This window comes from Podarcis vaucheri (assembly GCF_965113315.1).
Source record: "Podarcis vaucheri genome assembly, chromosome: 9".
NCBI lineage: Eukaryota > Metazoa > Chordata > Lepidosauria > Squamata > Lacertidae > Podarcis > Podarcis vaucheri.
This window is the reverse complement of record NC_138767.1, coordinates 53851328-53869214: the sequence shown is the minus strand read 5'-3', so window position 1 is coordinate 53869214 and position 17887 is coordinate 53851328. Positions and strand designations below refer to the sequence as shown.

General features: G+C 41.4%; 1 long non-coding RNA gene across 2 annotated transcripts in view; it reads left to right on the top strand.

Moving 5' to 3' along the window:
* LOC309540962 overlaps positions 1–17887 on the top strand; it is a 56226-nt gene that overhangs the window by 19916 nt on the left and 18423 nt on the right. For both annotated transcript variants that reach the window (XR_014223581.1, XR_014223582.1), the window contains exon 2: positions 4960–5126. This is a non-coding gene — a long non-coding RNA (uncharacterized lncRNA). The remainder of the gene's footprint in view (positions 1–4959; positions 5127–17887) is intronic.

Sequence of the window (17887 nt, the reverse complement as noted above, 5' to 3'; positions counted from 1 at the left end):
GCGGTTTGAATCCCCGCGGCGGGATGCGCTCCCGTTGCTCGGTCCCAGCGCCTGCCAACCTAGCAGTTCGAAAGCACCCCCAGGTGCAAGTAGATAAATAGGGACCACTTACTGGCAGGAAGGTAAACGGCGTTTCCGTGTGCTGCGCTGGCTCGCCAGATGCAGCTTTGTCACGCTGGCCACGTGACCCGGAAGTGTCTCTGGACGGCGCTGCCCCCCGGCCTCTTAAGTGAGATGGGCACACAACCCTAGAATCTGTCAAGACTGGCCCGTATGGGCAGGGGTACCTTTACCTTTACCTTAAACAGAAAGAGTAAAGAAAAATTAAAAAGAAAGAACAATAATTAAATTAAGAATTAAAAAACGGCAGCAGAGGAATTTTAAAAGCTACCAGGGACTTGGTAGCTTTTCCTCACTTGGCGAGCAAAACAGTTTCAATTTGTTTCTTTAATGGTAAAAGAGTTGGTGCCTCCCTTATTTTTGAAAAAGAGCGTACCTGAGTGGAACCACTGAGAAGGCCCTCTTCTTGGTTGGGTGACCTATCTAATATTATTTAACAAAAGAAGTTAGAGAATATTTTTTGAGACAAAGTTTAAATTTTGAGCAGATTCATATGGGAGGATACCAGCCCTTAGGTCAGGAATCCCCAAACTCGGCCCTCCAGCTATTTTGGGACTACAGTTCCCATCATCCCTGACCACTGGTCCTGTTAGCTAGGGATGATGGGAGTTATAGTCCCAAAACAGCTGGAGGGCCGAGTTTGGAGATGCCTTCCTTAGGTACTCAGGTACTTTGTATGGATTTTGTTCGAGCACAACCCTCACTATTCCTGGCCACTGGCAATGCTAGCTGGGGCTTATAGCAGTTGGTCCAACAACTTCTGGAGGTCCACAGGTTTCCCATCTGTGCTTTAAAGGCTTAATGTAGATATTAAACAATAAGGAGGATAAGAGAAAATCTTTGGGGAACATTATAATACAAGTGTCATGGTGCTTGACCATAATTCCCCCAGCACTATCTGGAATCTACTTGTGGCATGGAAGTTGAGTCATCAATGAGCAATGGTCCATAAATCCTATGCTGGACATGTAATCTGGAAGTTGATACCATCAAACACTGCTGAGAGATTCAGAAGAACCAACAAGCTTGCAGTCTCCCTGTTGCTTTCCCAGCACATGTTATCTCCCAGGGCGACCAATGAAGCTTCAGCCAAATTTCATCTAGTGGGTTGGTCATAAATATATGTGCTCCTAAGAGGAATCATGTGATCTGAACACAATAGCAGCACTGTGTCCATTCCAGCCAATGCCAGTTTTAAATTGGCTTGTTATAAATCGGTTCACCAATTTAAGCTACACATGTGTGGGGAAAACCCCTGAAACTATGATTGCTAGTAGCCCTGCACACGGTATTGTATTCTATGGAAAATACACCGGCTGCAGAGGGGAATTCCAATATTTATAGGTCAGTGCTTCTCCATTTCCATCCCTCGAGGCAGACAGGAGTAAAAAATATAGTGGAAGTGGATTGTGTTCTACTGAGTGGCAACAGGATATGAAAAATGCAGAAATGACTCCACACCCATTGTTAGCAATAAACCTGCGCTGTGTGATCTCTAGCCAAAATACCTAAGGGGTGTTTGAAGAAGCAGAGAGCTGCAATACCCACCAGGAAGTGGTTTCCTCAGCCAAACCTCACTGGCTAGGGGTAAAGGATACAGTCACTTTAGCAGCTGTTCTCACGGAAGTTCAGTTCTGACATTCGGCCGCCAAGAGTTTATGAAATCATTCTTCCAACCCACAGAATCTCCTTCTGCAAAACCAACACACAGCAGTTAAGGCTCCTGTGTGATGGTGTTAAAATATTAAAGATGAGTAGGTGGACAGATGGATAGGTAAGGCAACCATGGTAAACTACAGTATTTAATTTAACAATTTATACATTGCTTAACACTGAATTGTCCTCTTCAAAAATCATCCCCTTAAAAAAGCCCATTATATAGTAACTCCTTTTTCCTGCTTTAAAAATATGTGTGCTCTTTTTGTAATAGTGAGGCTTTATATAGTTGACATATATTTTATTATAATTTAAGTATTGACTCGTCGTGACTAGAAATGGAAAAACTTGTCACATCTTGATTTGGAATTGAGCCCTCTCCTTTGTCGCGAATTCCTCGCAGCGCTTTAGCAGAAATGCTCAGAGTCCCAGGTTCTTCAGTGCAGTATTATTTATTGTGAGCTATATACAGTGGTACCTTGGGTTACATACACTTCAGGTTACAGACTCCGCTAACCCAGAAATAGTGCTTCAGGTTAAGAACTTTGCTTCAGGATGAGAACAGAAATCAGGCTCCGGCCTCGCGGCTGCAGCAAGAGACCCCATTATCTGAAGTGGTGCTTCAGGTTAAGAACAGTTTCAGGTTAAGTACAGACCTCCGGAATGAATTAAGTACTTAACCCGAGGTACCACTGTATACACAAATATCTACAGAAGCAGTTCATACAGTCAGACAGAGTACCTGGCTGCACCTTATGGCAAATAGGAAGACTCTTTCTCTCTGACCACACTCCTCCACACCACCACCTTTACTGCTGAGACAGGCTTCCCTTTTAAACCAATGAGAGCCAATCAACTGTCAGCACATTACTGCTGAGTCATTCTGACCCAGCACCTCCATAGAAAGTATTGCACCAGCCTGTTGCATCAACTAGCACACTCAAGCCTGCAGACTTACTTACACAGCATTCTGTGAATCCCGAAATCCCTCTCCCACGTCCCCACCAAATGTGACCAAGGGAAGAGTTCTCAACTTGTGTCCACAAGCTTATGTAGCCTGCCCTATCCACCTTTCAACTTGCCTAGCAGGCTGGCAGCAACAGACAGCTACTGGAATGTTGCCGTGTCAGTTCTCCATGCACCTGGAGTCCTGGGGAAGATTATTTCCCATGATGTCTGGTGTCCATATAAGGAATTCAGGTGACCTGAGAAAATTACATTTCCTAGGGTCTGCATTACCTCAGTCCATTAGAGTTTGGGACATGCTGTAGCAGGCACCAGAAAGGGAGGATATTCAGGACAGGTAAATTAAAATGGAGCCAGACAGGGAGAGACAGAGAGAGACAGAAACAGAAACAAGTTCTACCCCTTGGCTTTAATCACAAACTGAGCTAAAGAAGAACTCATAGAAGTGCATGTGTGCCTTGGATTGAAGGTGATCATTATATTATGAATACCAGGATATGTTTTCAAACCAGGACATTGCAGTGGCAGCACTACTTATGACTGGGTTTAGTCCATTCTTTCCTAACCTGGTGCTATCTAGATGTTTTGAACTGTAACTCCCACAATCACTTATCACTTGCCCATGCTGGTTGAGGTTAATTGCTCAAAGCTCACAGAGGGCACCAGGTCGGGGAGGCCTGGTTTAGTCTATGGGCATAATTTAACCCCAATGCTTCAGACCTGCTTCCTCAGGGAGAGTGTGACCCCATCTAAAACAGGGTGTGTCCTACTTATTAGGACAGAGGAATGAGAGTGTCTCAGTCTTGTTTGGATCAACCAGATTGTGCTCTAGATATTCCATGAGGATCTGCCACAACAGTAAGCATTTAGGTCACAGTGTCATCCTGCTACGTGGGAAAGGATCTCTCTTTCCACCACGTGAAGGAGAGCAATTTGGGTACAAGTAACAAATTATATGGCTTACAATCAGTGGTGGAGAAAGCACTTGGGCACCTAGGGCGATGCGCCCAGGGGCGGGGTGAGCCGCCCGTAGGGGCAGGGTGGGTGAGGCAAGCCACCCATGGGGTGGGGCCTCTGGAGTCTGCCTGCCTCCTCCCACTCAGCCACCCTACAGCTGGGTGGGAGGCAGCAGGAGGACCATTTGGGGCAACGCAGAGCCTCCCAGCCCAGGAGTGATGTGTGGTTTCGGTGCACTGCAGGCCACACAGTGAGTGCCGCCCAACATTTTGTCACCCCCCTCATTGGTGACACCCGGGGCGAGCCACACCCACCACACCCCCTTCCTCTGCCCCTGCTTACAATGTATCCCAAAGAGGCTGGGGAAACCCAGCCAGATGGGCGGGGTATAAATAATAAATTATTATTATTATTATTATTATTATTATTATTATTATTATTATTATCCCTTCTAAAATACCATGTGATTGCACAAAATTGAGACTGTTCACTTCATGCTATGGAGCCTGTGCTTATCCAATTGTTTTCCACTGTTTACCTCCAGATTCGAAGACAAAGATGTCGCAAAGCCAAGTGTACATAATTGCATATCAGTAGAATTATTATAAGAGAATTATCTGTCATGTGGGTAAAGTTCCCTATAAAATGGGGCAAGTTATAAATCACTTGGCAATAGTTTCTCTTTAAATTAGGGTTCAAATATTGGAGTCCACCTAACCTTTGAAGGTAAAGCACTAAGAAGGGCAGTTTCTAAAAAAGAAGCAATATTGGTGGGTGATTTGTGTCCTACATAACCACTTAGTGCCTGCTATAATGACAAATGTGTGGGTTAAAGAAAAAGAAAAAGCAGTCCTTTTTTTATAACCGGGATGTCTTTTGATGATAAGCAAAGTGCAGCATGTTTTGTAAAGATTATCTTTGAAAGTGCTATATATATATTTTTAAAAATGCAAATAGATGCATGTGAAGTATTCCATTTAAAAAGTATTTCATTTGAAAGAAACATGCTTTGCTTTTCCTCCTCCATAGGTAGTGCATCTTTCAATGTGATGAATAGGATTAAAGTGTTCAAAATGCCCTTTTTTAAAAAGGGAAGTTCAAGTGTGTTACATTTCTTAGAGATATCTATACTTTTTGATGAAAACATCCAAATATTTTTGGATGAAATATTAAAGGAGCCAGCCCTACTGTGCATGACTTGGCTGGTTTGGGGTTTCTTCCTATGACTTCATTTTTCTTTAATTATTATTCTGTAAATAGTTAATACAAACTGTGAGGATGAGATGCAAGGATGCAACAATGAAATACAACTGCAAGTGTAACAGGACATCCACTATCTGATCTCCTGACAGGAATGAGAGGATAGCAATTGACCATCGGTCTTCTTCCAGATCCAATGGTGGCAGCATGACAGCTGAGGTGAAAAGGTATCTCCTTTTCCTCTTTTTTTCCCCTTTAACAAAGACAAGTGGTCACCTAAGCTGTGCTGTGACTTCATAATTCAAATCCTTACCACCACCAGTTGTTATTAGCCACACAGAGGAAAACATAGAATCATAGAATCATAGAATCATAGAATCATAGAATCATAGAGTTGGAAGAGACCACAAGGGCCATCGAGTCCAACCCCCTGCCAAGCAGGAAACACCATCAGAGCACTCCTGACATATGGTTGTCAAGCCTCTGCTTAAAGACCTCCAAAGTAGGAGACTCCACCACACTCCTTGGCAGCAAATTCCACTGTCGAACAGCTCTTACTGTCAGGAAGTTCTTCCTAATGATTAGGTGGAATCTTCTTTCTTGTAGTTTGGATCCATTGCTCCGTGTCCGCTTCTCCGGAGCAGCAGAAAACAACCTTTCTCCCTCCTCTATGTGACATCCTTTTATATATTTGAACATGGCTATCATATCACCCCTTAACCTCCTCTTCTCCAGGCTAAACATGCCCAGCTCCCTTAGCCGTTCCTCATAAGGCATCGTTTCCAGGCCCTTGACCATCTTGGTTGCCCTCCTCTGGACACGTTCCAGTTTGTCAGTGTCCTTCTTGAATTGTGGTGCCCAGAACTGGACACAGTACTCCAGGTGTGGTCTGACCAGAGCAGAATACAGTGGCACTATTACTTCCCTTGATCTAGATGCTATACTCCTATTGATGCAGCCCAGAATTGCATTGGCTTTTTTAGCTGCCGCGTCACACTGTTGGCTCATGTCAAGTTTGTGGTCAACCAAGACTCCTAGATCCTTTTCACATGTACTGCTCTCAAGCCAGGTGTCACCCATCTTGTATTTGTGCCTCTCATTTTTTTTGCCCAAGTGCAATACTTTACATTTCTCCCTGTTAAAATTCATCTTGTTTATTTTTGCCCAGTTCTCTAATCTGTCAAGGTCGTTTTGAAGTGTGATCCTGTCCTCTGGGGTGTTAGCCACCCCTCCCAGTTTGGTGTCATCTGCAAATTTGATCAGGATGCCCTTGAGTCCATCATCCAAGTCGTTGATAAAGATGTTGAATAAGACCGGGCCCAAGACAGAACCCTGTGGCACCCCACTAGTCACTCTTCTCCAGGATGAAGAGGAACCATTGATGAGGACACCCTCCTGAGGCATTCTTGACCATGATTCCAGCCCCCTCCCATGTCTACATTTGGAAAAGGAGACTGTTGAAAAGCAGGTGAAAGAATCTAAATGCTCCATGCTTATAGGATAACAATGGACAGCTAACTGACTTCAAGTTAGATCTGGCCCTTGAAACAATATTATCTGGTTCCATATGACCACTACCACATTTTAAGCAAGATGGTATGCCCCACGGTATGCCCCATGGAGGACCTTAAGGTCCACAAATGACAACATTTTGGAGGTCCCAAATTGCAAGGTGGTTAGATTGGTCTTAACTAGGGCTGCGGCCTTTTCAGTACTCGCCCCAACTTGGTGGAACACTCTGTCACAAGAGACTAGGGCCCAGCAGGACTTGACATCTTTCCGCAGGGCCTGCAAGATAGAGCTGTTCTGCCTGGCCTTTGGTTTGGACTCAGTCTGATTCTTATGTTTCCCTCCCCTTATGGTCTTGATTTATCGGCTATTTTAAAATGAGGCTGCATTTTAAATTGCATTTTAACCTGTATTTTAAATTGTTGTTTGTTTGTTTTTCCCCTCTTTCCCCCCTATTATGTTTTTATTGTGATTTTATTGGTGTTAGCCGCCCTGAGCCCAGCTCTGGCCGGGGAGGGCGGGGTATAAATAACATCATCATCATCATCATCATTATTATTATTATTATTATTATTATTATTATTATTTCTTTTTTAAATATATATATACTATTTTAAAGCATAGGAAACAATGTGTGATATCCAATGTAAACCATACTCAGCGTGGACTCATCAAAATCAAAGGAGTTAAGTAACTTAGTTGCATTTATTTTAATGGGTTTGTTTATGATTTAGTCGGATATCAACCTATGAGTCCTGAAGTGGGTTTCGTTTAAGTTTATTGAATTGCTATCTTGGGTGCACCATAGGAAAGCAAAGTGGCTTCTGCCAATTTGTCTCCTGAGGAGATCTTTTAGGAATCAGCCCATTTGTCCCTTGTCACTCCTTCACCTGATGTCGTCCAAGTTCCTATGCTGTTTTCTTTGACTCCATTACCGCTAGGCAAACATCTCAGTGTAAAGGTCAGATGAAAGAGAGAGAGAGAATTGTTGAGGGGAGTGCACAGTTGTTCTTTGAGAGAAATCATAGAGTTGTGGAGTTGGAAGGAACCGTTGAACTCTAGGAAAACAAACATTCTTCTCTTTCCCTTTCCAAAACTCAAATGTTTTTCCTCTCACAACGCCTGGAGATCATTTGCCTCCTTTGGTTGTGGGCTAGTCATGAACAGATGAAAGGAAGCTCACAGAGACAAACTACTGAGAAGACATTATGGCATATTGGAATGGCTGATCTGCCTAAATTCTCCTTCAGAACTGATTGATGGGAGGAGGCAACTAGTAGTTTAAATTCAAAGTCGGAGGCTATGGTATGGTTTGTTCTAGGCAACCTCCCAGGCTCCCTAGACCTCTCATTACCTCTTTATACTGAGGGAAAACTGTGGGTTTGTTTGATCTGGAGTGACCCTTAAGCCTTGATTATCTGCCATGGTTAACTGAAGACTGAAAGCACCAGCTGTCCTCTCAGGAGTAAGACCCATGTAATTCACAAAGATGGCGGAGAAGGCCAAAGTGACCACGGTGCATTAGTTAATTTAGCACCAACGTACATTTTTAATGGGTCATGATGTTAATTACCTTTAACTTGCATTCCAGTGGGCATATCTGTGGAATAATAAAAAAGGCTACAAGCCAAAAAATAGTTCCAAATAAATTATTAAAATAGGCCACAAGCATCTATCTATTCAGCTTTGCTGCAAAATGAGTCACTTAAAAAAAAATCTTTATTTTTCAAAGGACATCCACATTTGCTTTGCATCATCTTAGCCCATACTGGAAACAGGCAAGTGCAGCCAAAGCCTTTGGCATTTTCCCAACTGTTTTCCAAAGTGAGTCAGTGGTTGATGTCAAATAGTCATTTGGCCAACACATGATCTCTGTCTTCAATTCTCCTCGGGGAAACAGCCAAGCAGCTTCTCGCTGCCATTTCCAAGCCGTGATTAATACCTGTCCTAGAGAAATCTTTCTGAAGCCACAATTGTTTGTGGTACCAAAATAAGAGAAAAGAAATATTTAAGAAAAATGCATGCAGTAGCAAAAAACAACAACCAAAAACCAAAATAGAACACAATGACAAACACCACCTCTGTTGACTCCAATTGATAAAAAGGCATATTCTAATGAAAGGATTTGCAAGCAGGCAATTGCTTGGATAAGGAAGGCCCTTATATTCAATGAATTGGATCCCCACCACCGCCACATACTTCAAATGATAAATATCCACCTGATTTAGCATCCAAATCCTACTTATTACTTCACAATCTTCTCCCAACCCTGTCTGAAAATTACTCCGTTTCTTCAGTTATCTTCAATTATCTTTAGTCCCAGAGCTTTTTGACCATTTTAATCCTCAGAGCATCCAGAACTACTAAAAATAATAATGAGTGAATGCTGCCTCCCACAGAAGCAGGCCGATATGTAAGCTAGGAAATGGAGCCAATTCTTGATGTCTTGGGCACATTCCCATTCTATAGCTGTTAAGAACAATGATGGAAAAAAATATTCCTCCCATACTCCCATAGACATGACAGCTATCCAGCTGGCCATCCTGGGGCTCTCAGCATTTCAACCACAGCCATTTAATCAATGGTTGCGTGTAGAAAATGGTCAATTCTCATCCCACCTCCCCACTGGCATTTCATAGCTCTGGTTACTGCCCATCTTCCTGTCACGGTCAAGCTGGTTCCTCAGAGGAGGCGTAGAAAGAATTCTTTTCTATCTGCTTGTTTATGAGCCTAGCAGATGGGAGAGTGGCTCTCAATTTGTTATAGGCTGTTCACTCCATCCGACACATTGCCAAGTACGGGGTCACCAGGCTCCATCAAAACTGAGCAAGGAGGGGAAAGCAAAACACTCTAATTGCCCAGCAACCTCAACTTGAAATAAAAGGAAAGTCATCTGGTATTACTCTCCTGCATGCATTTGAGCTATTAAATATGATGTGCTCTTGAGACATGGGGTTCAGGGGAAGAGATCTAAAAGAAACATGATGCAATGTGGCACATCAGCTACACGCATGGGCTTGCATGGCTTTGGCCAGAGATTCTTAGGCCAAACAAACAGATGCCTGGAAACAGGCCTTCAAAATGCACAACTGCCGTGATGCTTTTGATGGACTAAACCTCCTCACCAGCTTAGCTAGACTGTTAAGTGTCAGCATAGCCATGTGGTGCTGGGTATATCAAACCATTTGCTTAATTGTTGCTCAAACCATTTGCTTAATTGCAACACTCTGGAACAATTGTAGAGTGCAAATAAGAGACAAATTTAGAACACAAAGCTCATGTCATCCGATGTTGTCCATACACTTTTCAGGGCATTATGTGGACAAACTATGGTGACTGCAGTGCTCAACAGCATGGGTTCAATGTATTAGGGTTGCCACGTGACCATCCTTTTTTCTTTCTTTCTTTCTTTCTTTCTTTTTTTTTTTTTTTTGGAGAAAAATGTTCCCTGTTCTGTTTGGACTTCAAACAGATGCCCTTTTTTCACATATTCAAGCTCATCCTTTTCTTCCTCCTCAAAACTGTGCGGGCAGAGGGTAGGCCTGATGGAAGGAGGAGAGCTCTCTGATTGTATTTATGACATCTATTTTAGAAAATGAGATTTATGTGGGGTGCAATAGTTTCTTTTCCAATGTGGCAATGTTTTTAAATACACATTTCTACACCAGGTAAAGTAATTTTTAGCCCCCCAATTCCTCCCTGACCGGTCCCATATTTTGCCTAACCAAAGGTGGTAACCCTATAATGATGCAAAGTTGTGGTCCAAGAACATGTGACTGTAGTGGCTAGGCTATGTGTGGGCAACACTTTAGGGCAGGCATGGCCAAACTTGGCCCTTCAGCTGTTTTGGGACTACAACTCCCATCATCCCTAGCTAACAGGACCATTGGTCAGGGATAATGGGAATTGTAGTCCCAAAGCAGCTGGAGGGCCAAGTTTGGCCATGCCTGCTTTAGGGGAAGACAGAATCATACCACGGAGATGTTGGTGGGGAAAGGAAGTGATGAGGAGACTGACTCTAGTCATGGCACACCTCCCAAGTAGCTGATTGGAAGGATATCACATATCTTTATAGGGCTAAGCATGTGGAACGCCATTATGTGGTGGTAGAGCTAATAGACTGGTCAGGGGAATTATGTGCACAACATTCCATCCAGCTAGGATTGCATGTGTGGAAGTCTCCTTTAGTATATGTATAATGATACCTAACTAGAGCAGTACAGGGGGCAGGGACAATTAACTTGAATAATCAAAATTTTCATTTCTTTGACATATTTTTGTGTGCAGTGTTGTTACTTCTATCACTGATTATCCAGCCAGGACTGTGCATGCAAAGCAGCCCCCAGGGTGTACGCATGCAGTTGAATCTGGGATTTTAGGGGTTAATGCATGTGCAGGATTTGAGCAATCATTCAGAGATGGACATGCATGTCCGAATGCACCTGCAGAGCCCCAAATTAAAGAAGACTGAATGTACATAAGAAGTTGCCTCATGTAGTCCCCACTGGCTTAGTTTTTTCTACAGTGATTAACAGTGTTTGCGTAGGGTCTCAGGGGTATTTCTCACCCCCCAAGGAGATGCCAGAGACTGAATCTTCTATATTCAGAGCATGGTCTCTGACACTGTGATCTGGCCTCTCCTGTATCCAAAGTAGTTTTGTGGCTCTCATTCTTCTGCATCATAAGCAGTGCTTTTTTCTGGGGGCATACAGAAGTACGCATACCTCCTAAACATTTTGTGAACCTAACGATAGAAGAAACTAAGATTTATTTATTTATTTATTAAAAAGTTCTTCTTTAGCATGGTGAATCGTCAGTTTCATTGCTACCCTCGATGGTGGCCTCATTTCCTGTCACAGTGTTTCCTGAGGCTCAGACGGAATGAGAGTACCCCTAAACTTTTTTAAAAAGAAAAAAAATCACTGATCATAAGAATATTATTAACTAGACAATTTGCTACTGTGTGGAAATTAAAACCCAACCTAAACCATTATTTTAAATCACAGAACATCTTAAAAGGAAAGAAGAAGAAGCATGTCATTCTGTTCTGGAAAGCTATTTTAAAATATGTGTGATTAGCAAATTACTCAGAAAAAAAACCTGCAAATTATCTTCAGTCGTAAGTCTCCCAATAGTAATGTCATTATATGGATTAGTATCCACAAAGTTCAGAAGATTTTTCTGAAGAATGTGGTAACCAGGTTACAACAAGTCATCAAAGGCACACACAAATCATTATTCTGGAAACAATGAGAATGTTCTGACTTTTATTAAATCTGAGCAATTCACATCTTTCTGCTTATTAATTAGTCCACTGTGAATTGCAGACTGAGAAAAGAAAGTATAAGGATTATCTAATAGCTACTTTTTCTGTTCTCAAATAACAAATTACTTAAATGAGTTTTTAATACAGCATCAGTTTAGCTTAATTTGCCAAATTCAAAGATTTGGATTTCCTCCTGCTGCATTTAATATGCATCCTGATGTAAAAGGCACTTTACCCTCTGGGTAGGAGCAAGTCATTTGGTGATAGGCGCAAGTAATGTGGTTCAAGGATGCTGTAGCTACTTGCCTCTCTCAAAACCACAAACCTGCACAGAAAATGCAAGTGGTATATACACCCTCGACATTGCCTCACTTCATTATTATGATTGACTCTCATTACCAAGGCATTCACCTCCGGTCATCTCCCAAATCTCTTTATAGAAATTGGCACAAATAGCTACTCCAAAACAACGCAGAGTATTTGATTGTCTAGAAAAGGATTCTAGACTCTGGACTATAGATGGATTACTAGACAACTAGCCCATGGTATGTAACAATGGTGGCAGAATTCTCTAGAGTTGCTGCAAGGCTCCAATCCATGCTTAATATGTATTGCCCTAGGGCAGTGGTGGCCAAACTCAGCCCGCCAGCTGTTTTGGGACTACAACTCCCATCATTCCTAGTTAACAGGACCAGTGGCCAGGGATGATGGGAATTGTAGTCCCAAAACAGCTGGAGGGCCAAGTTTGGCCACCACTGCCCTCGGACTTGCTGAATCAAGAGAATGCACAACAAAATTGATTAATTAAAATAAGAAATGAGAATAATGCTTTCCAGCACCAGAACCCTGGGCTGAACAGCAAGGGATGGTCAATACCTTCATTGTCCTTATGGCAAGCTTCCAGCAGTGTCTTGCTGGCCATTGTGAGTTGTTGGGGCAACCTAGCCCGGTGGACGGTGTATAAATAATAAAAATGTTGTTATTATTGCTGCTGTTGCTGCTGTTGGAAACAGACTGGACTAGATCAGCCTTCCCCAGCATTGTGCTCATCAGTTATTTTGGACAACTCCTATCACCATTGATGGAAACAATACTATTGTCATGACATCATCAGTGATATTGACAGAGGTCTCTAACACAAGGAGAGGTTGGGATCATGGGGTCATGCGTACTAACCTTCCACCTGCAGTCAATGCATGTTGCGTTCATGTCCCCAACACCCACAGCAGAAATGCTTCCCCATTGCCCATGCATGCAGATAGTGTGAGAAATGGTTCCATGCACACAGTGCTGAAAGCACATATAGATCCTCCATACTAAGAGGGGACTTGGTTTAATCCTTGCATGGAGTAGCTCTACATACATACATCAATATGCACATTGAACCTTTTCCCACACTGGGATAATATCCCAGACCCTAAGACAGCCATGAGCACCATTGATCACCAAAACTACAAATGCTGCTTTTGTTTAGTTATAATTTATATGGATAATAAATCATAACACTCTCATTTCCTTTCATGCACCAGTATGCTTGTCTTATTTCTTATATTTCTATAGCTTTTGAACACTCGGGATCTGATTTCATTTTCATTGCACTGGGATGACAGCAATGCCATATAGATTTGTCTCGGAAAACAAGAACAAAATGATGAAATCTGTTATGTGCTTGGTCTGAAGTTTCTGCAGCGGCCCAACACTTTTCATGCTGCCATTTTCAATGAATTGGCATGACAATAAAGGTCACAAAGCAATATGAGAGTAAGTATAGAGTAAAATGGGTCAGAAGAAATATAATTGTGTTAGTTGAAAAGTTCAGCAGAGCTTGCATTAAGCACTTGCACACTGATTTCATTTTCTCACAACGGCATGGTGTTTTGGTCACCACAGGGTCAGAACATAGGGCTGTAATAGATTTACTTTTTTGCATTGCAGTGGCAAATGCGGCATTGATTCTTCGTAAATGTGTAGTGCATATTTTTCAATTCAAGGGCCACACCCTTTCATGGGCAGACTTCCAGAGTCCATATGACAGTGGTATGTCAGAAGCAAAAGTCAGATGTTTCAACACACACACACACACACACACACACACACACACACACACACACACCTTCATCCTCTATCCAGGCAAATGTGAGGCATTACTACAGTTCAAGGAAAATTTCCAGATATGCAGAATCACTCGCAGAAGGTATTGATCAGGGTTGGTGAGGCCAGAAGCCTGGAAAGGATAATGTTTTGGAGAGACAGAGAATGACTCATTTATCCCCCAGGCCCAAGGTCTCCCAGCCCTGCTTCAGAATGTCTATGGCAATGTGTATTTATTAACCTTACCTGTTACAGGAAAACACACATAAAGCACAGAGAAAGCAAGGTGTCTAGGGGGCCTGAACAGGATCCTTACAACTGGGTACCAAGAAGTGGCCCAAGACATTTGTGTGAGTCCCAAGGTCTAAGGATGTATAACATTGACCTCTGTGAATGGCAGCAATTGTCTTTTGGTTGTGTCCTATAGAGCAGTTGTGTAGGCTTGGCCTGTGTGATCAGTACCCTGCAGCAATGGAAAGTACAGCTCATGCATTCAAAGACTTCAGATCCTGGGGAGAATGTATGTAGGCCCCCTATGCAGAAATTATAGCCAATGATTTGAAGTTATGACAGGACCAGCAGCCATGATCTACATCACTTTCCCATGCACACATTTCCACTCTGACTGCCTTTTCATTCCAAGACAGAAGATAAAGCTGGAAGATTTTCTGTTCAATGCTGGTCATGATTATGCATCCATAAAACTTTTTTTTTGTAATTTCCCCTGTAATTTGATGAGCAATGAGAGGGAGGGGGGAATTGTGTGAAGTATATTGATAATTAATTCACTTTTTGTGAATTTTGACCCAGAAGCAACATACTAGGAAGGCTTGCAAAAACCAGTTAATATCTCAAAAATAAAACACGTCTAGCAGATCTTCAAAAGAAAGCAGCCACAAGTCCCCCTACATCAATGAACACACATATTTTATATTGCAGTTTCCAGTGCCAAGATTGTTTGCTTATGAGGTGACAGCCAAGTTGGATCATAGAAAACATTCTCCCTCCCTCTTCCTTCTGTTAAATTTATGTTGCAGTTATGTTGCTAAATTAGGGTAATTAGAGTGACATACTACAAGCTTCTTTTCTTCCCCGTAGAAAGCAAAACTGGAAAATAGATGTTCCAATGGCAGCAGAATTCAGGTTTTAGGGGTGGGACACCTTATTTAAATAGGTTAGTAATTAATACTATGTTGAGATAGTTTAACATTATGTGTTTTTGCCTATATATGTACAAAATAGTTTCATCAACCCAAAGTATTGTCAATTTTAAGCTCTCTCCCTCACTATGACTATGAAAGTTAACTTTTCCAAAGTACTATCTTAAAGTTTTCATTTATGCTGCTACTGCTTTTTAGGACCTCCACCTTCCCCCATGAGCCTTATTTAGATTGCTCTGTTGTTTTACTAATAAGTTTCCCTTTTTTATCATTCTTTTGTAAGCTGACTTGAATATTTGCTCGAAAGGACGAGGTATAGAAGCTGAAAGCAGACAAACTTGCAAAGCTTTTGGCCTTGTCATGCTCAGATTCCTATAAATGCTATCAGACGTTTACTAATTGATTTAGCAAACTGATTGGCTTAGTCAACTGCTTTAGTAAATATCCTTATGAGTTAAGGCAATGCCTTCGAATCACAGAATTGTAAAGGGCCACAAGAGTCATCTGGTCCAACCTTCCTCAATGCAGGAATCTTTTGCCCAGCGTTGGGCTCAGACCCACAACATTGAGATTAAGAGTCTCATGCTCTACCGACTGACCTATCGGAGAGACTATGGCAGCAGATCGCATCTGGGAAAACAGGAACCAGGACTATCTAGCTCTGTGCTCTAGTCCCGCTTGTGGTGAATTACTTAGGACTGCAGATGAAAAAGTATTCAGGATTATGAGGTCCTCCCAGCTTCTATAGTGACTCTACCTCACAAAGCACTACACATTTTTCTTCTGAATAAACTGTTCACACAGAAATCCCTGAATGCGGGTGTGGAGGAGCAAGACCTCATATAATTTCCCCAGTTGTTATGTATTCATCTGAATAAATCTATAATTTACACCTTCAGATGAATCTGTGGAGCAGAAAGAGGTGTGATCCTGCTCCTCTCCTCCACATGTTCAGTGTTTGTGTCAGAGCTTTCTTAAATTTTTATGTTGGTGACATGCGCACGCTCTCTCTCTCTGTATATATATGTATGAATTTTCAATTTAGCATCTCAAATAAAATATTTTAAATAATATTATATATCCAATGACTTCCCTTCTTCTCCTTCCATGGTTCATTTGGCTTTTCTATCATTCCTGCATATTTTACTTTAACCATTTTAATGATTCTCCACTTTTACAGTACTCAAATATTAATTACACTGTTGAATTTATCTTAATGCTGCCAGCATTTTCAACTGTAAACAATTATTCTCCATATACTCAATAAATATTTTCCACTCTTCTTTAAATACATGTCCTTCTTGCTCTCTTATTCTATGTGTTAAACCTGCTAGTTCTGTATATTCAAACATCTTAAGTTGACAATCTTCCCTGCCTGGGACCTCCATTACTTTCTATTTGGGGGCTAAGAAAACTCAAACTGCCGTTGTTGCATACATAAATAAATTTTTCTGACACCTAGGAATTTCTGTCTGAACTATTCTCAACAGGAAGGACTCCAGTCTTTTGGGGAAGGTTATTTTAAACATTTTTCCAACTCATTGTAGTTCATTTCCCAATATTCTTTTACCTTGTTACATGTCCACCACATATGAAAAAAAGTTTACTCCATTTCTTTACATTTCCAACACATATCTGATTCTGCTCTATACATCTTAGCCAACCTATTCAAAGTTAAATGCCACATGTGAATCATTTTCATATAATTCTCTTTCAATGTGTAGCATGCAGTAAATTTCAAATCATTTTTCCAAAGTTTCTCCCAGAGGTTTTAGTCTATATTGTGGTGACACACTTTTTAGACACGCATCTTTGAGACACAGTAATTCAGTTTTACTAGCAAACATAATAATAATAATAATAATAATAATAATAATAATAATAATAATAATAATTTATTATTTATACCCCACCCATCTGGCTGAGTCTCCTCAGCCACTCTGATGTTCAACTAACCCCTTTCCAGCCCCAGGAGGAGCATGGGGAGCATTTGTGTGACACACCTACACAATGCAGCCGACACACTAATGTGTCGCGAGACTAATAATAATAATAATAATAATAATAATAATAATAATTTATTACTTAAACCCTGCCCATCTGGCTGGGTCTCCCCAGCCACTCTGGGCGGCTTCCAACAGGAGATTAAAAATACATTAAAGCATCAGTTTGGAAAGCTCTGGTTTGTGTTGAAAGGGCTGTTTGGAAGCTTGTGTGTCAGGATTTGAGAAACTAGGGTCCCTACATGCATCTTGCTACTGGCTGCCTAGGCTGCTCATTATCATGCAGTTTTGTGACTGCCCTATCTATGGATAAAAAAGGGCTTAAATTTTTAACCCAGCTTTTATTTTTAACTGGCACCGAACCTAATTTCTGGTCATCCCAATGAAAAACTGAGGACTTATTAGACAACCACACAAGCAGAACTGCCAAAGTGGCCTTTTCTTTTACAATTGCCATTGAAAAACATCGCCAAAAATATTCAGTCAGTAACACAGTATAACTGTTACAAGGGTGAAAAAGAATGCTAGCTATTTCATTGGCACACTATTATTGAGTTAAGATTGTAATTTATATTATGTGCTATGATTTAGAATCTTAACAATATATTTGGACCATCCGGAACATTCCAGAATGCATATTGTCATATTTTTAGTACCTTTAAGGTGCTTTTCAAGACACAGATATGCTAAAGACATTTTTCTTCCCATACGTAGCTTAAATTAGTTCTTTCATGTCGATTTAGCAGCAATAACCCTATCTTTCCATTCTATCTTTCCATTGCAAGATAAGAATAGTGTATGCGGAAATGGAATGAATAGAAATAATGGGTAAATCACCCATTTAAGTGTCTGACATATTGACAACAGCAGGAAAATGGCTAAGCTTCTATTTTTATTTCTGCACAGACTTATTGTGAGGGCTAGGTGCCTGGCACAAGGATATAAAATCAAATTCTTCC